The sequence below is a fragment of the Bubalus kerabau genome, chromosome 1, assembly GCF_029407905.1.
Source record: "Bubalus kerabau isolate K-KA32 ecotype Philippines breed swamp buffalo chromosome 1, PCC_UOA_SB_1v2, whole genome shotgun sequence".
Lineage (NCBI taxonomy): Eukaryota > Metazoa > Chordata > Mammalia > Artiodactyla > Bovidae > Bubalus > Bubalus kerabau.
In genome coordinates this window covers 228,048,148-228,068,223 of record NC_073624.1, presented here as the reverse complement: position 1 = coordinate 228,068,223, position 20,076 = coordinate 228,048,148, and the positions used below count along the sequence as shown (strand labels likewise).

The following is a 20,076-nucleotide window of genomic DNA, read 5'->3' as shown; positions in this document are numbered from 1 at the left end:
ATATGCATTTTTTGTACTGCAGTTTCCTCATGTGCAAAGTGAATATAATAATGGCCATCAAGTTCAGAGAATTGCCTTATGGCTTACGGGAGATAGTAATCATGAAAGCAACAATTATAGCCCCCATTTATGGTCTGCTGCTGCTGCTGCTGCTAAGTCGCTTCAGTCGTGTCCGACTCTGTGCGACTCCATAGACGGCAGCCCACCAGGCTCCGCCGTCCCTGGGATTCTCCAGGCAAGAACACTGGAGTGGCTTGCCATTTCCTTCTCCAATGCATGAAAGTGAAAAGTGAAAGTGAAGTCGCTCAGTCGTGCCTGACTCTTAACGACCCCATGGACTGCCGCCCACCAGGCTCCTCCGTCCATGGGATTTTCCAGGCAAGCGTACTGGAGTGGGTTGCCATTGCTGTCTACAGTGTGCCAAATACTGTGTTAAAGACGTGAGTTCAATCCCTGGGTTGGGAAGATCCCCTGGAGAAGGAAATGGCAACCCCACCCAAGTATTCTTGCCTGGGAAATCCCATGGACAGAGGAGCCTGGCAGGCTACAGGCCATGAGGTCCCAAAGAGTTGCACATGACTGGGCACACATGAGAGAGAGAAGCATTGCGTTAAATAATTTATCTACATAACCTAAATAAACTGTACAGAAATCAAGTAATATTGATAGAGTTCAAAGATGAATAAATAAATAAGGAACCAAGACACAAGAGATGAAATAGCATGACAGTGAAAACTGTCCTAGTGTAAAACTCGAGTTGGCACTGTTGATGCTGTAATCTATCTATCTATGTATATGGCGACCCCTGGAATCATCCAGCCTCGCAGCTCTGAGTGCCAGAGCCAGGATTCAGTATGGACACAGATGGCTACCAGGCTTACTGTGGTGATTATTTCGTAATGTATCTAAATGTCAAATCACTGTGTGTGTTGTGCACCTGAACTTGACATAAGGTTGTGTGTCAACTATACTTCAACAAATAAAAAACCTCTTAAACGTAATGTTCTACCACTTGGGTAACTATAAAGTAGAGCACTGATGCAACAATATTAGCTGGTATCTCCACAAACAATTATAAATCTTAAAATAATTTTATTGAATGTCTTAGACATTCAAAATATGCTAATTAAATGTATTTAAAAGAGAAAACTGGTTACAATATTTATCAAAAACAAATTGAAGAGAAAGACCGTATCAGGCTTGGAAGAAACACCACTTGACCCAAATAAGGGAGAAGAGAGTAGACCACTGGCTGAGTTTAAATTAGCATGATGGTACTGTTCCCTTTTTCAGTGGCGTCATACAATGAAGTATCATTACGTTTTGTGGGTTCAGAATATAACATGTAGAGGCAACAAAATTACATGCGCTTTATGCAAAGAAACACTGAGATTCAAGTCTTATTTTATAAGGATCTGTTTTGTCTTCTGAGCAGATTTTAGTCCAAGTTTCAAAAAACTGTTATGTATGTTGAAATAAATCTTTTAAGATTTTTTGATGTGGACCATTTTTAAAGTCTTTACTGAATGTGTTACAATATTGTTTCTGTTTTATGGTTTGGTTGTCTACCTGAGACACATGTGGGATTTTAACTCCAAGATCCAGGATTGAACCCTCATCTCCTGCATTTAGAAGGTGAAGGCTTAACCACTGGACCACCAATGAAGCCCTTTATAACAAATCTTCTAACAAACAAAGTATTCCCTTTTGTCTCCTTAAGAATAATACAGAATGATTTAATAATAATAACTGCTTATTCTTAGTGAGGGCTTACAATGTTCCAGGCTTTGTGCTACTGATGTCACTGCTGCTGCTGCTGCTAAGTTGCTTCAGTCGTGTCCGATTCTGTGCGACCCCATAGACGGCAGCCCACCAGGCTCCCCCGTCCCTGGGATTCTCCAGGCAAGAACACTGGAGTGGGTTGCCATTTCCTTCTCCAATGCCTGAAAGTGAAAAGTGAAAGTGAAGTCGCTCAGTCGTGTCCGACTCTAGTGACCCCATGGACTGCAGCCTACCAGGCTCCTCCGTCCATGGGAGTTTCTAGGCAAAAGTACTGGAGTGGGGTGCCATTGCCTTCTCCAGTGATGTCACAGTGATGGCTTAATCTAATCCTTCCAACCACTCTTGTTAACAGTTATTCATATTATTGTAACTTCATTTTACAGATGCAGAAATTGAGGCATGTAAACGTTTACACTGCTTGCCATAGGTCACAAGCTGGCTGTTCATTTTTGAAATGAACATCTTTATCAATCTGTGCCAAATAGAAAAATAAGGTAATCATTTTAGTGAATAGCAAGTTTCTATTTTTTTTTAATTTTATTTTTAAACTTTACAATATTGTATTAGTTTTGCCAAACATCAAAATGAATCCGTTTCTAAATGAGAAACTTCAGGTTCTTAGCTATTAAAAGTAGCCCCCAAATTACCAGTTTGCTAAACATTTTAACTCTTACCTCATCAAGTAAGAAGTGTGTTATTTTTTACTTTCAGTGTGTACTTTACAGAGAATTTAAGTAATTTGCCCAACTACACACATTTAGTGATAGAACTGGAATTTGAACACTCCTTTGCCTAACGTTAAAGCCACCTCTTGTAACCACAATGTTTTACTGACTCTAAAACCCCTTGACCCTAAAGAGAGTTTGACCAAATGTCCCAACTCTGCCCATGTGTCATTTCTTCTCTACCCTCTTTACTGGATCAAGGACCGTCACCTTCCTTGCTTCTCTATTCATATAGCTTAATTCGCTGAATGATTTTGGAAGAGGCTATCGACAAAATTTAATTCTTTTGTTTTTCCTCATCCATAATTCCCAGCACCCACAAGATTTTTCCATTTCTAGAAGCTAGAGAGGAAAGGGATAGAGAATCAAATCCTGACTCTGATTCTGGAGACTTCCTCCACAGACCAGGGAGGTACACACTCCAGAAATTATGTTCCCTCCTCACACAAGTGGTCATCTCTGCTCATTTGTCCCATTCCAGGCAAGAGTCTCCATCCTTCCACACATAAGCACCAAGTGAGTTTTATTCTTAAGAACAAGAACGACGACAACAATTAGTATTTATTAGAGTCTTCGGTTTCTCAGTTCTTGCTAAATGTTTCTTATTCTTTATACTATTTCATTCTCATTGCCACACCCTGAAGTAGGTATTACTATCACCATTTTGCAACTGATAAAACTGAAGTTTGTGCAGATTAAGTAATTTTGTCATGAAGCCTGTAAGCTGGAGAATGAACATTGGTTTTTCTGACTCCAAAGCCCTTGCTGTGAACCCTTGCCCCATATTACATCTGATCCCATCCCATCAAAATATAGTTCATGTTTGAGCATAAATATAGCACCGATGTAGTGCAAACAAGTTCACACATGCATACACAAGAATCATCATATTAATATATTATGCAATTCCACACCTACAGGTATTTTCTCACAGTGTCTTTCAAGTTTCACTTAGCAGCATTGTGACCCAGCAAGTCATATGAATTCTGCAAATAGTATTGCCATTCTGATGCAACTCAGTGGAAGCCTTACTATTATAACAAAATTGTCTGAGGCATTTCACAGACATGAGTCTGAGTGAACTCCGGGAGTTGATGATGGACAGGAAGGCCTGGCGTCCTGCGATTCATGGGGTTGCAAAGAGTCAGACACGACTGAGTGACTGAACTGAACTGAACTGAAACATTTTATCTAGTTCTCACTTGGGGTTCATATCAATCATAAAATGTGCGATTATCTCATTTTGCAGAAGGTGGTACAGTTTCTGATAATTAGACAATGACCTGAAATTAGAGGCCAGCAGGGGAAAGAGTGGGGAATTTAATCTCAGTCAAACCTTAAAGCCTAGGCTCTTTGCATCACGTGCTTCATGAACTACTTCCTCATCCTATGCTATCTCTTCACTCTGTAGTCGCTGGTATTGGCCATCTTGTGAAATCAAATATTTCCCTAGATGGAAATCTCCAATCACTTGTATCATTACTACACCAGAATGCTTTTACCCAGGTGGAGTCCTTATTTCTTCCTCTCAGTCTTTTACTTCCCAGTGAAATGCCTGGATACAGTCCAGAGTAAAATGAGTTGAATGGCTTCATGCTCTGTGATGCTGACTCAGCTAAAGTGGGGTCTGCGTGACTGAAGACAGTTTGTCTCCAAAGGCAGGTCTCTTTATCTTCTGGGTAGCTGCAGGGCTAAGAAGCCAACAAACCAGCACTTTGTCTGGGATGGCTTCTGACTTCTACACTAGCACTTTTATTTGTGAAGTCTGTTTTCTCAGTGCAGGAGATAGAAAGATAGAAGCCCTCTATCATCTGAAATCCTATATCTATAGTTATTCAATACCCGCACGTTTTCTGATTCCATACACTTATATGAACAGGACATTCAGTAATAATCTAAGATAGGACTTTTTGTGAGCTAATGTTAGTTCCAATACAAACTACTAATTATAACCCCGTTTAAAAAAAAAAACAAAAACCTATGATCCCAATCCAGCTCAGAAAAATTTTATAAGTGGAACTATAAATTATAAATGTGGAATTATAAATAATTCCACGGCATTTTACTGCCAAGGCTGATAAATAAACTAGATCGCATAACCTATTCTTTATATCCCATAGGCCAAACCACCATTATAGCCTGCCTATACTACTGCAATAGCCTTTGAACATTTCTGTGTTTATAGTCTGTACCCTTACAGTCTAATCAAAGATCCGCCAATATGTTATTTGATAAAATAAATTATGTTGTCAGTCTCCTTCTTAGCACCATCTTATGCTTTCTCTTTAGTCATAGAGTAAGATCTAAACTCCTTATAATGCTGGTTAGATTTTATTCAGAGAACATTCTCAGAGACTCTCTTGGAAAATTCAAGACAATCGTCAGTCAGTCTATGAATACCCAGCAGAGAAATTTTTCCCTATAAAATGTTGCAATTCATGGGGAAAACCTGAGAGCAGCAAGAAAAAGAGATCTTTTTATTAAAAAACAACAGAGAGATAACCACTGAAAGAAAAACTATGCTTCTTATGGGGATCTGAAGTAAAGCATTCAGAATCTATGCTATACTTAGGCTTTTACCAAAAAGCAGGATTATTTAGCTTGAAATAGAACAATGGAGCATCACTCAATTTTTATTTAGACTTTTTTCTAAAGATTCTTGGGATTATGGCATCTGTGGAACTGAAATGGAAACTAAAAATCAGTTATTCTAAGACCTTTCATCCATGAATGAAGACAGTAATACCCAAAGAAGAATGAGGTGTCAAGATATTTGACTCCACAAGATAATCAATACCAGCAACTGCAATATGAAGAAATAGCTTAAGATGAGGAAATAACATGAGTTGGTGTCAGAGCCAAGACTGGAACCCATGACTCCACACTGCCCAGTGCTTTCAAACAATCTGTCATAAAAAAAACAGCTTCTATTTTCTTTCTTTCCTTTTCTTTTCTTCTTGTTTGTTTTCTATTCATCACAAACCAATGCCTTAAATTAAATGAAATGTATACCGCCAGCCCTCCATTTTCATGGGGGATTGATTCCAGGACTCCTCATGAATACTAAAATCCACAGATACTCAAGTCCTTTATCACACATGTGCCAAATATGAGTGCACATTTCTCTACTGATAGATTTAACAGACATAAAGGCACTCTGTAAGACTGATACACATCTGTTTAAATTCTTGTTCTCAATCCCATACTTATCACATTCAGAACAGCAACAGATTGAGGACCAGCACTGGTCTGAGGACTGCACTTTGAGTAGCAATGTTCTAATGTCATGCCTAACCAGTCACCTTCCAGATCCACAAGATCCTTCTTAGTAGCAAGTTGACATTTGACCTGCATAAAGCCTTACAAAGCAGGCTGTTGCCATCTTCAAATGCAACCCTTGTTCTTCAGAAATTAACTTTATCATGAACTCACTTCTTTTGATGAGTTCAGAGAAATCCTGGACTTAGTAGTGACTTCAGCCATAGGAAAGAAGGTTCCTCATATTGAGCATTTTAATAACATAAAAGGCTCAGAATGACCAGTGTTTAAGAATACACTAAGAATTTCTTCAGACATGTATTTCACAAAGAAGAGCACTGAGGAACATATAGTCATTTTTTCCAAAACTGCCCTGTAGCATCATCCTGTTTCTACCAACACTTCTCAATCTGTCTTGTTTCATTTTTTCCATATAACCATTCCCTCTTCAAACTTTATACCTTATTTGTTTTCTATATCCTCTGATAATAGCAATATATAAGTAAATTCATCAGTTACAATCCTAAGTGCTTTATGCACATTCATTCATTCATTTACTTCTTAGAACTATTGCTACCCTCAACTTTAGAACAACTCTGTGAAGTAAATACTATTACTATCCTCAGTGCAGAGATGGAGCCTAGATAGAAAGTGGGTGGGTTCAATTTGAACTTTGTAAGATAAAACACCTGTAAGACACTCATCCATAGATATTCACAAGGCTGCTATACTTAATCATGAAATTCAGGAGAGCATTTGAATTAGACATTAGAATCCTCAGTCTGTGGATGCAAACGAGGGTAGTAGACCTGGAGGACATCTTTTAGGATCATTTGCAGAGTTAAAAGGGGTGGGGAGGGGCTGAGCTCTAAAGAGCACCAGACACACCATAATCTGTCATAATGGAGTCACATAAGTACAGTGACTGGATCTTGTGTAACTGAATGGCTAATGAAAGCATCTCTGTTTATACTGGAAAAGGGGCCCAGATTCCAGTATCTTTTGCCTTCAAAAAAGGGCAGAGACAAATATTAGAACATGTTGGTCAATGACTAAGAAGGCCTGGAAACTATGACTGAAACAGTGTAACTGTGGGAACACTTCAGAACGGCATGGAAATCAATAACCACAGGGCAAGCACTCCATCAGTCTGCAGCCTTCTGAAAGATTCTCATGGGAGGCAATGGGAGACTTGTTCTTTGTGGTTAAAGAAGACGAAATTAGGACATGTGGGTGAAAGCTGCAGAGAAACCTATTTCAGCTTGCTTAAGGAAGTGTTTCCCATGGCCAGAGCCCTCAAGTGGACCTGGTTGCCTGTCAGCAGCCACTGGCGGGTGAAGGCCAGGTTCCAGCTGAGGGTTAGACAGGACGGGTCCCCTCTGTACCCATGGGAACCCTCACAGCCTTCCTCACAGTTGTGAGGTATTTTTCCTGGTTGGGCAAGAACTATGGGACAATAGCCGTGTGGTTCTGACAACTCTCCTTGACTGTGACGTGGGTTCTATAAAGGCCAACAATAGTGCTCACACAGCAATAGCTCTTTGAGTCCCGTCAAGCAGTACTTTAGGTGCCCTCCCAAGTTGTAGGAGGAAGACTCTAGTTTCAAGTCTCTCTTACATCAAGAGAGAATTCACTAAGGGTAGACTCACAGACATCTCCCATCTGAAACAACCTCAGAGTTCTAGCTGAGTTCACACCACATAGGATCTCCCTTTCAGCACCCCTAACAAATGCCCATCTGGTTCTATTTATACATCTTCCACAATGAGGAGCTTTCTGCTTCACAAGGTAGCCATCCATGGTTCAATAGTTCTCTTTGTTATTTATAAAAATGAAAACAACAGAGGACATTTAGTTGGTTCTCACTGTGTGTCAAACTAAGCTGAATACTTTCCATTCATTAAACCATTAGTCCTTGCCACACAGACTTATTAAACAGATGAGGAAATTAAACATCATAATGTGAGGAATATGTCCAAGGCCATGAAAAGTGATAGAGCTGGCTTCAAAGAATATGATTTTCACAAACTTCAGTCACTCATCAATCGTTTCAATTGTAACATGTCTGAGAATCACCTTTACTGTTACACACCAAAACTTTATCTTTAAATGCTTTTGTTTCAACTTTTTTGAAAAGTTAAATATCTACTTTAACCACTTCTTATATATCTGAAATCATAAACTTGTCTACTAGTTATATATTTCCCTAGTATGTAATAAACTTATAACAAATTTTTTCAAAATGTTAAATCATGTCCTAGGTAAAAAAAATCTTTCTTAGCACCATTTTGTATATACTGTATTTTGGAAAACATTGTTCAGGGCTACATTATTTCTAATTTTTTAAATACATATTTTGAATCAAAATCTTGATTTTTGCAATTATTTCTCAGTGTTGGTATTAACTACAGAGGTACAGGTATTAACTACAGAGCCTACAGAGAAAAAGTCTTGGCAATCTTGTCTTTAGGACTGGTTTTCAAGTGTCTGAGAAGACCCTATCTCCCTGAAGTCTTCTCAAGGTTGGTCATTTCCTGTTCCTCCAACTCTTAGACAGAGTTTCTAGGTTCCTCTAGGCCCTCTTAGGCTGGTCACTCTTGCTTAAATTACCCTATGCTGTAAAAATAACCACAGTCATTTATTATATAAGGCTATATACAACCGTAGTTGTAAAACCCAGAATCTTTACACATATACCCAGTAGGTGCTTCTGCACTCAAGATTTAGATGGAACCAAGGCTGGGGACAGAGCACATAGCTTGCTGGAAAGAACATGGTCCCAGCCCAGACATGGACTGTTTCACAGCTCTGCCCACCCTCTGGCTACCACTTGATTTATAGGAGCCTGAGTTTATTCAGTCGAGAAATGAATATAATGTCTTGTCGCACCAGCCTCTCAGCATGGTTGAGAGGACAAAATGAGACAATTGACATAAAAACTGTGTAAACAATAAAGAGTTCAACACATTAGTTATCACTAAAGCAGACCATATGGACTTCCCCAGTGGTCCAGTGGAAGCTGTCCATGCTTCCACTGCAGGGGACACAGGTTTGATCTTGGTCAGGGAACTAAGATCCCAAACACCACGCAGTGTGGCCATTAAAAGAAAACAATTAGGCTGCATGGCCTAAATACACCATTATTTAATCCTATGAGTGACCTATGAACCCAGGCTACCTTATAGCTCTTCTAGAAAACATCAACTTAGTGTTGCTGGTCAAATAAGTCCCATGTGAGGGTTGCTATACTCTAGTCACTGTTCCAGGCCTGGGATACAGTGTTGAGTACAGAAGACTCAAGTAGGGTGGATATTCAACTAGACAAACTAATGGTCATACTGATTACTAACATACTGAAATATTTCCACAACAGTGGGTACATAGACATTTTCTTGAGTCCTGTAATTAACCTGCCCTGCTTATTTACTCCAACCCCTCCCTCTGGACTCCTGGGCCTCCTCAACAACTTAAAGGTCAAGGGGGCCCCCTGGACCCTGTTTCAAGTCTTTGGCCAATGTCAATCTTGACTGATTAGTGCCATGCGACACTGGTTCTTAAACATTTGGAATATCACTCTGGGAAAAGAGATTCCATTCTACTGAGAAGATACAGAGTAAACAGTGGATGAAACAATGCATAAGTCAATAGCAGATTGTGATAAGAGCTCTAAAGAAATGAGATGGTAGTTGGGGTGAAGCAGGGGTGGACCTCAGATAGCAAGATAAGGAAAGGCCTCCTTGCAGAAGTGAGATTTTTTTGAGACAGGAATAGGGAAGAAGGAGTGAGAGCCACCCATGCAGAGATCTTGGGGAAGAGCATTAAAGAGAGAGGAAAGAGCATCGAAGGGAGAGGAAAGAGTAGGAGCCAAAGCCCTGGGGCAGGAATGGGTTTGGCATGTACGAAGAGGAGAGAGAAGGCCCCTGTGACTACATCACAATCAGTGTTGTCCAAAGTAGGCCAGGGCGACAGCATGTGAGCGTGGGCAGTCTCTGGTAACAATCTGGGTTTTATTCCAAGTGTGAGGAGCAGTCACTGGATGATTTAAGAACACTGAAATGTGATGATCATATTTACAAACGCCTGGTTCCAAGAAACTCAGAAGACACTGTTTCCTATTGTCTGTTGACTACAACTGCAAAACCTGAGGCTGACAAATGACCTGATAGATGCATACCTGGTAATGATAACAAATTCACCAGCCTAGAGTCTAGGACCAAAATAGGAGGGAAATCAGACACCCAGGAAATCTGCCTTGCCAGGTTGGAAAAACAGGAAATGACCAACCTATAGAAATCTTAATGGGAACATAATCTTCTTAGGCACTTAAAAACCAGCCTTGGAGACAAGGCTACCAAATGTTTTCCTTTCTTTTTTAAAGTATAGTTGATTTACAATGTTGCATTATTACTGTACAGCAAATGATGGCCATCATTAAAAAGTCTACAAACAACAAATGCTGGAGACGGTGTGAAGAAAAGGGAACCCTCCTACACTGTTGGTGGGAATGCAAATTGGCGCAGCCACTATGGAAAACAATACGGTGGTTCCTCAGAAAACTAAAAATAAAATTACCAGTAAAGCAACTATCCTCCAATTAAAAATAAATTTAAAACAATAATAAAAAACAAACAAAAAAATTACCATATGACCCAGCAATCCCACTCCTGGACATACATCCAAAAGAAACTCTAATTCCTATGTTCATAGCAGCACCATTCACAGTAGTCAAGACATGGAAACCACCTAGATGTCCACTGACGGACGAATAGACAACGAAGATGTGGTGTGTATGTACAATATTTTCCTTTCTATAGTCTGACTTCAACGACAATCAGGTAAAATGGTTCAAGGAGAAGTTATCATTTCTTACCATTTTATAAATAAGAAGCACCAGATTCTGCAAAGAAAATCACAACTGTGCTCCACAGAGCCATTGGCAGGGGTTATTTCACCTATTTTGCTTACTGAGAAATCAATCAAGAAGATTTACCTGATTTTACATACAATCATCACTGCTGGCTTAGACTAGAATACAGGTGCCCTGATTCTCATTATAAAATTCCTTATGACGTTGGGGAATAGGAGAATTTTGTAACGTGTGCTAGTCAACTGAAGAATGACCCAGCCATTTCCCCAAGTACCATTCAGCCCACACATGTGATGACTATCTGGTCAGGCATTCAGACAACCTGTTTGCTTTATTGAGTGTAGAGAAGGCATACATGCATTTGGTTTGGCATATATACACTTCAGTTAACTTGCATTCTAAATTTTAGAGATGGCTAAAATCTGCCCAGAAAATTATCTGTGATTGAACTATCATCTAGACAGAAAAAAAAAAATCTAAGCTTTCTAAAGATGACCCAGAAGATCACAGTAGTATGAGGGAAAGAGGGGTGGATGAGAAAGGAAGAAATGCTTCTTTGTTCCTAACTAGCCTGTAACTGTGAGTCACTCAGTCATGTCTAACTCTTTGTGACTCCATGGACTGTAGCCTGCTGGGGTTCCTCTGTCCATGGAATTCTCTAGGCAAGAATACTAAAGTGGGTAGCCATTCCCTTCTCCAGGCAGGGGATCTTCCTGACTCAGAGGCTGAATCGAGGCCTCCTGCATTGCAGATTCTTCACTGTCTAAGCCACCCAGATAACTAGTGGGAAGCTGCGATACCCACAGTTATCCAAAAAGTACAGAATAATAGAGGTATACATCTTACGGTCATTATACACCACTACTGAATAGGAGAATGTCAGAAACATGAGAAAAATCTGTTGCCCACAGAATGGAATTTAATGTCAAGGTGGCCTTTCCCATACTTTTGCAATGAAGTTTTCCCTCTGGACCCTCCTCCCTGCTGCATAGTTCCAACTTCATCTCCATTCAGTTCTCGCCCCATAACACTCCTCCATCACCCATGTCCTTAGCTTACTTTGATATTTTCTCTCTTCCAATAGTCTGTAAAGTCCTCTGCAGGGACCATGTCTCCTTCTTTCCCTAATTCCATAGTGCCAAGCATGGTATATTTCATTGTAAGGACTCAGTCCAATTCAGTTCAGTTGCTCAGTTGTGTCCAACTCTTTGCGACCCCATGAATCGCAGCACACCAGGCCTCCCTGTCCATCACCAACTCCCAGAGTCTACTCAAACTCATGTCCATCGAGTCAGTGATGCCATCCAGCCATCTCATCCTCTGTCGTCCCCTTCTCCTCCTGCCCCCAATCCCTCCCAGCATTAGGGTCTTTTCCAATGAGTCGACTCTTCGCATGAGGTGGCCAAAGTACTGGAATTTCAGCTTCAGCATCAGTCCTTCCAATGAACACCCAGGACTGATCTCCCTTAGAATGGACTGGTTGGATCTCCTTATTAAATAACACAAAATACAGCCATGACTTCCATTTATGGAATAACATGTACCAGGCATGTAAGTGTTTTACCTAGTTTATTTTTACCCTTTTAGCAATCCATGATGTAGGTGTCTTCAGTATCATTTTACAGAGGAGCAGATAGAAGCTTAAGGAACTTAAACAACTTGCCCAACACCACCTAATTAGTAAGGAGCAGCTCAATTCACTTTTTTTTTTTTTGATACAAACTCAAGAGTAACCTACATACTAATCTTGGCTGCCTCTCTGTACTACTTCATTATAAAATTGAAAGGAAAGAGCTGGAATGATGAGACAGAATCAGACAAGCAGCCACTTGCATTAAGGAAGCTGGACCAGTTGAGCGGCCAGCAAAGTCCACATTCTTGCTGTGTACCTGGGTATTAGAGGGTGGGCAGGTATCTGTGGGAAGGAACTCATTTCAGACCTTAAGCTAGTTCCCATCCCCTTTTAATACCAGACAAACAAACTGAAAAGGAGCTGCCCCGTGCTCAGGTATACTGCATGCTAATCCTGTACTCCTTGGGAGAAGAGAAGCAGTAGGAAATGTTTTCTACAAGTCTTTTCCTGGCAGACAGAGAGCTGAGTCAGACAGTTGGCTGAAATTGTGAAAGGGTAGACAGGCAGCTTAACAGAGGGTGGTGCAGGTTTCTTGTTACTTAGCCTTTCCCAGGAACTGGGGAGCAGGATGCTCGTACTACAGTGAGAGCAGATATTTAGAAAGAGTGGGAGGTGTACTGGTGAAGGAGAAATATGCCAATTTGGAAATCCAAGGTCTTGAATTTGTTGAAAAAGCTATTGAAATGATGACAGCGAATACAATGGGGTGTGGTTTAGTAGAAACAGGCAGTAGCCTTGAACTTAGGAAATTGTACCTTTGAATTTCAGTGTTGGAACAAACTTTGAAAATCATGCAAATGGAAAACATTTTGAAATGTTAATCAATATGAATTTGTTGCCAGAATTTTGCTTAATTCCTCATTTCTTCCCACATTCAATCAGCTAAGCATTCTCCATCATTGCTGTGGAGATGAAGTGACAGAAGAAAGCAGAGAAAGCAAAGGGAGTCGGTTGCTGGTTTGGAGTTTAGCAACCCACACATTATGCCTCAGATATAGATGCATAAGGTTTTGAAAGAATATATGATATGGTGATGATATAAATGATAAGAGAAAGTTTACCTTGAAAGCAAAAGATGGGTTCCAAAGGCTAAAAACAAAAAGATAAAAGAGACTTAGAAGACAGTTGGACAAAGAATGAGAAGAAATAGCCGGAGAGACCTTAAACACAGCACTGAGTCAACATCCAAAAATGACCAGTGTCCATCTGAGCAGGACCATGTGTAACCAGGACCCAGGAATAGAAGCTACAGCCTTCAGACATGAAGTCTTACATGCTGCCTGTACTGAGGGGCTATGCTGAGGTCCTTCCTTTGACAGAAGCTAGCATCTAGCACACTGATAATCAAGCACAAGTGAAAGCCATTGATACCCTGGCCCATAAGCTTGTGCGATCCCCATCCAGCTTATCCTAGAATTGTCGAGTATTTTTTAAAATGAAACAATTGTATTCAAATTCTCCAAAATTTATACTCAGTATGTTGTTTTCAACATGTTTCATTTTATAAAATGGTTGCATTGTTTCACTTTTCTTTTATAGTTTTCTTTTATACTTTTTCTGTACAGTTCTTCAATAGAAGCCAGAGTCCTGAATTGCTCAGTTAGAAGCCCCTGTTTAAATTTCTTCTCAATATCCATGGCCAACCTCTGTCTTCTAAATGAAATACTTTTGGTCTTTTGAATCCCTGATAGGGTGAGACTGCATTGTTACCCATAACCACACGGCCTAGTTCAGAATCAATCTTAGCATCCAGTTTTGCATTTCTAATCAAATTTACAATCCACCTTTCAGTTTCTTCTGGAGTTACATTCAGTTTACCTGCCAACATGTTAATGGTGGTACACTGATGGATACAGTGTATTTTGAGACAAAAAATTCAAATATAAAGAGTTCAGCATTTTCAATGAAATCCTCAAGTCACCAAGAAGAAATCATTCACTGGCACTGACTCATATTTCCTCAGCTTTTTCTGAGCCCTACCAAAGTCAAAGTTAACATATAAATATTATACAAACTCTGTAACTGGGTTTTTATATGTGTAGGATTCCTGTTGAATAATTTTGACCAGATCTTTTATTAATAGTACCTGCCAGCGTTTTTGAACATCTTTGTTTGCATGACTACTGGTAAAGAATCCACCTGCAATGCGGGAGACCTGGGTTCAATCCCTGGGTTGGGAAGATCCTCTGGAAAAGGGAAAGGCTACCCACTCCAGTATTCTGGCCTGGAGAATTTCATATGCTATACAGTCCACAGGGTCGCAAAGAGTCGGACACAGCTGAGTGACTTTCACCTTCACTATGGTCAAAAAGCATAGAATATGTAGATACATTGTATAAAGCATGTTAAGATACTGTGGCTCACAAAGGAAGAGATCAATAATGCTATTATAATCTTTGGGGGTGATGGAAGAAAACAGAGACCAGTGAATGAGCTGTGTTTGCTATTGAAGAGACTAAAGTGGCAAACTCACAGAATTATTATCTATGATCTCTTTTAGCCACATAAGGTCTTACATGGCTGCATCCCAATTCCGCATGAAGACTTCAGAGGCCAGTTTTCCCCAGGGTGATCTCAAAGCATTTCTATCCATTGTGGGAACCAACACTCTAAAAAAGTAAAAATATTCTGCTGCTCCAGAGTAATTTCCACCTTTATATTGGAACTTTGCATACCAGCAGAGTGGATCTAAATATAGAATTGTCAAGTCTACATCAGCCTCCTGGGACACTTGTATACCAAAGAAATAGATACTTAGAGGGGTTGATAGTTTAGAAGAAAAACTCTCCCAATACATGGACTTACTGGGTGGGAATGAAGAAAGTCTCCAGGATTTCTCCTGTAGCTGACAATCAAAAAAATAGTTTACCCTCTATGATTTTCAGAATAATGATCCCCAGTGATGCCTGCATTCTAATCCCTATAATCTGTGAATATGTTGCTTTATATAGCAAAGGAGACTTTGCAGATGTAAGTGAGTTTAGAATTTTAAGACAGAACGATAAGCCTGGAATATCCTGGAGGATCCAATGTAATTATAAGGGTCCTTATAACAAGAAGGTAAGAGTGTCCGAGTCAGAAAGGGAGCTATGTCAATGGAAGGGGAAGTTGGAGTGATGTAGGACTGTGAACCAAAGACTATGGGTATTCTCTACAACCTGAAGGCAAAGAAATGCATGTTCTCCTAGAACCTCCAGAGGGAAGCATCTTGTTAATAACACAGAATCTTGAGCCTTTCTCTAGATCTACGAAATCAGATTATCTGAATTTGGGTCCAGACTTATCTAATTTTTAACACTATTCAGGCTATGCTATATAATCCGTCTATACTAGCCCATGCACAGCAGGTTGAAAACCACTGGATCTAAACTGACAGATCAGTCTCTGAGACCACTATCACATTCAGAAATGTTACTGTCCTTTACCACATGAACACCAAGTGGTCACTCAGTTTCATAAAAACACTTAAAGGGATCATGATGTCATCACCTCTTGAATAATACAGCTTCCATTTATTGAATATATCCTTAAGACAATCAATGTGCTAATATTTTATGCATTATCTCATTTAATCTTAGAGCAACCTTATAAAACAAGTATTGATAATATAAGTTGTTCATGCTAAATTGCTCGAGTTGTGTCTGATTCTTTGCGACCCTATGGACTGTAGCCCACCAGGTTCCTATGTCCATGGGATTCTCCAGGCAAGAATACTGGAGTGGGTTGCTGTGCCCTCCTCCAGGGGATCTTCCCAACCCAGGATTGAACCCTCGTCTCTTGATTCTCCTGCATTGCCTGGTGGGTTCTTTACCAGTAGCACCACCTGGGAAGCCAACACTAAAAATGATCTAGGAAAGTTAACTGTAACAACATGGAAAGGGTAAAAGTATGGTTAACATGTAACTGGACTTGCTGTTTTTGATGCAACTGGGGAGGAGGAGACAGGATCTCAAACCAGTTCGACTCATTCCTACCAAGGTACCCATGTGAGGCTTCCCTTCCATATCACCTCTCCTCCTACAGGTGTTCAGAAGGCCTCCTGTCATCTCACCAACATCTTAGAATATATCTGGTAAAAAAAAAAAAAAAGTTGTTTCCATACAGGGAAAGAAGAATAGAGCTGAGCAAAGTTTTGGTCCCAAAGAGCTGTAATTCTCAGAGGACACTGACTAGCCTTTGCTAGTGTCTCATTAGGAGGTCTTTACAAAATGTGAAGAGGACAGTATGGCATCGATGACTCATGACAGTGGTTCAAATGCCTAATGTGATCCCGTGAGGTACATTAATGATCTGACTCTCATCTTGTGATAGAGGATGTCTCCCTATCGATAGTTGATGGGCCTTAGTGCCAATTCCACAGCACCCCCTCTCATTCCCTTGGGTATTGTGAGCCCCAGACAGGCTAGGCTTCACCAATCTCCTCTCTCAACACCATCTTGCTGCCACATCTTAACTTCTAGCCCATGGGATTTTTATTTGATATTAGGAGGCAGTGCTATGTGACTCCTACTCTATTTCCAAACCAACTGTTTCAGCACATACTTTGTATTCTACTTCCTTCCAGACATTCTGGCTTTTGCTTCTAAAAGCCAGACTCAAAATCCTTTTTCTCAAAGTACTTTCGCAGCCTTGAGTTTCTAAATTCTGATAGTATAAACTGACAGTGGATGTATGAGGTTCAAGGGCATGTAGAAGAGGGGGAAAAAAGAGGGCTCTATATACAATGTTGCAATATACTATTCTCCTCCATAACCATAATTCCCAGGGTCAAGTAGGCAATAAGAGGTGAAGCCAGGAATTATACCCCTCTCTCTCTAAGGAGTGAGTTACCATTTCCTTCTCCAAGGGATCTTCCTGACCCAGGGATCAAACCTGGGTCTCCCGAATTGGAGTCAGACGCTTTAACCTCTGAGCCACCAGGGAAGCCCTCTCTCTCTAATGCCAAAGTCTAAATAACATCTAGTTATTCATTGGACATCTCTAACTAGTGAACTCAAGCCTAAATGCCAGCTAACTCTACCCATCGGTCCTAGATGTGGGCTTACGAGACAGTTAAAAGTTCCTCTTTCCCAGGACAATCATTAAGATACCTGAAGATAATTACTCGGGCATCTGAGTCATCGCTGAGCTAAGTTACCACCAAGTTCTTTCTACTCTTCTTTACACACATGGGGTTCCTTATTTTTTGTCATCCTGGACCTACTTTTGAATATCTACAATTACTTCATGTGTCCCTCTTGACTTGTGACTTTCCTAAATAAGTTGTATCATCACAGCTAGGAAAGTCCAAAGTCAACTACAGAAACTTCTCTGATCTTGTCCCCGACACCACATTCCTAAAGCGAAGGATAAGTGTACCTTGCAGTATGTGTGCAGATTTCTACTTCATCTGTCTGCCAGATACTTACAAGCTCAGGGAAGACATTTGGGATTAATTTAGGGTGTGCCTCAACTTCTCCCTGGAGCCCAAAGAGCACTCACATGACCAGGGCATACAGAAGTTGATAAGGAGAGGAAAAAGCCTTGTGAATGTATAACACAGCAGTAGATTTAGTGAAAAAGAGAATGTGAAGTCAGCACAGGGGAGCCCCTACTTCAGAAACCTCAAGTTGGAGGACAGCAAAAGATAAGGTGGGCCTGTTTGCAGAATAATACAGTGAAAGGGGCAGGAGTCTGTAGCTGATCTACCAATAACTTTCTTTGGGACTTTGAACAATCATTTAACCCTCTGGATTTTATTCTTCCCATATGTAAAATAATACAGTTAAACTAGAGTGGTTTCTAAAAATATTTGATTATGCACTTCGATCAAAAAACCATTTCTGCTGACGCATGCGAAATTATGTCTATTTTATTTATTTATAAAGATGTCCATTTCATCCTAGGGACCAGATGCAAAAGTAGGAAGTCAAGAGACATGTGGAGTAACAGGCAAGTTTGGCCTTAGAGTGAAAAAATGAAGCAGGGCAAAGGTGACCAGAGTTTTGCGAAGAGAACACACTGGTCACAGTAAACACCCTCTTGCAACAGCACAAATGATGACTCCACACATGGACATCCCCAGATGGTCAACACCAAAATCAGACTGATTCTATTCTTTGCAGCCAAAGATGGAGAAGCTCTATACAGTCAGCAAAAACAAGACCGGGAGCTGTGGCCCAGATCATGGGCTCAAACAAGACTGTGGCCCAGATCATGGGCTCCTTATTGCCAAATTCAGACTTAGATTGAAGAAAGTAAGAAAAAGCACTGGGCCATTCAGGTATGACCTAAATCAAATCTCTTATAATTATCCAGTGAAAGTGGAAAAAAAAATCAAGGGATTATATCTGATAGAGAGTACCTGGATGGAGGTTCATAACATTGTACAGGAAGCGGTGATAGAAAAACATCCCCAAGAAAAAGAAATGCAAAAAGGCACAATGGTTGTCTGAGGAGGCCTTACAAATAGCTGTGAAAAGAAGAGAAGTTAAAGGCAAAGGAGAAAAGGAAAGATATACCCATCTGAATGCAGAGTTCCAAAGAAAGGCAAGGAGAGATAAGAAAGCCTTCCTAAGTGATCAGTGCAAAGACATTAGAGGAAAACAATAGAATGGGAAAGACTAGAGATCTCTTCAAGAAAATTAGAGATACCAAGGAAACATTTTATGCAAAGATGGGCACAATAAAGGACAGAAATGGTATGGACATAAGAGAAGCAGAAGGTATTAAGAAGAGGTGGCAAGAATACATAGAAGAACTATACAAAAAAGATCTTCAAGACCCAGGTAGCCACGATGGTGTGATCACTCACCTAAGCCAGATATCCTGGAGTGTGAAGTCATGTGGGCCTTAGGAAACATCACTATGAACAAAGCTAGTGGAGATGATAGAATTCCAGCTGAGCTATTTCAAATTCTAAGAGATGATTTTGTTAAAGTGCTACACTTAATATGCCAGCATATTTGGAAAACTCAGCAATGGCCACAGGACTGGAAAATGTCTGTTTTCATTCCAAACCCAAAGAAAGGCAATGCCAAAGAATATTCAAACTACCACACAATTGCATTCATCTCACAGGCTAGCAAAGTAATGCTCAAAACTCACCAAGAGGCTTCAACAGTAGCTCAGCTGGTAAAGAATCTGCCTGCAATGTGGGAAACCTGGGTTCTATCCCTGAGTTGAGAAGATCCTCTGGAGAAGGGAAAGGCTACCCACTCCAGTATTCTAGCCTGGAGAATTTCATGGACAGAACTGCCTGGCAGGCTGCAGTCCTTGGGGTCACAAAAAGTAGGACATGACTGAGCAACTTTCACTTTCACTTTATTTCAGACTTCAACAGTGAGTGAACTGAGAACTTCCAGATGTTCAAGCTGGATCTAGAAAAGGCAGAGGGACCAGAGATCAAATTGCCAACATCCGTTAGATCATAGAAAAAACAAGGTAATTCCAGAAAAACATCTACTTCTGCTTCTTTGACTACACTAAAGCCTTTGACCGTGTGGATTACAACAAACTTAACAATTCTTAAAGAGATGGGAATACAAGACCACCTTCCCTGTCTCCTGAGAAACCTGTATGCGGGTCAAGAAGCAACAATTAGAACTGGACATTGAACAATGGACTGGTTTCAAAATGGGAAAGGAGTACCACAAGGCTGTATATTGTCACCCTGCTATTTAACTTATATGCAGAGTACATCACATGAAATGCCAGGCAAGATGAAACACAAGCTGGGCACAAGATTGCGGGGACAAATATCAATAACCTCAGATATGCAGATGACACCACCCTTAAGGCAGAAAGCGAAGAGGAACAAAAGAGCTTTTTGA

General features: G+C 40.4%; 1 protein-coding gene and 1 pseudogene across 14 annotated transcripts in view; both read right to left on the bottom strand.

The window, feature by feature from the left end:
* SPINK5 (serine peptidase inhibitor Kazal type 5) overlaps nt 1–20,076 on the bottom strand; it is a 268,353-nt gene that overhangs the window by 193,917 nt on the left and 54,360 nt on the right. The gene's annotated exons all lie outside the window — the stretch shown is intronic.
* LOC129630385 (eukaryotic translation initiation factor 3 subunit E-like) lies at nt 13,323–15,062 on the bottom strand (annotated as a pseudogene).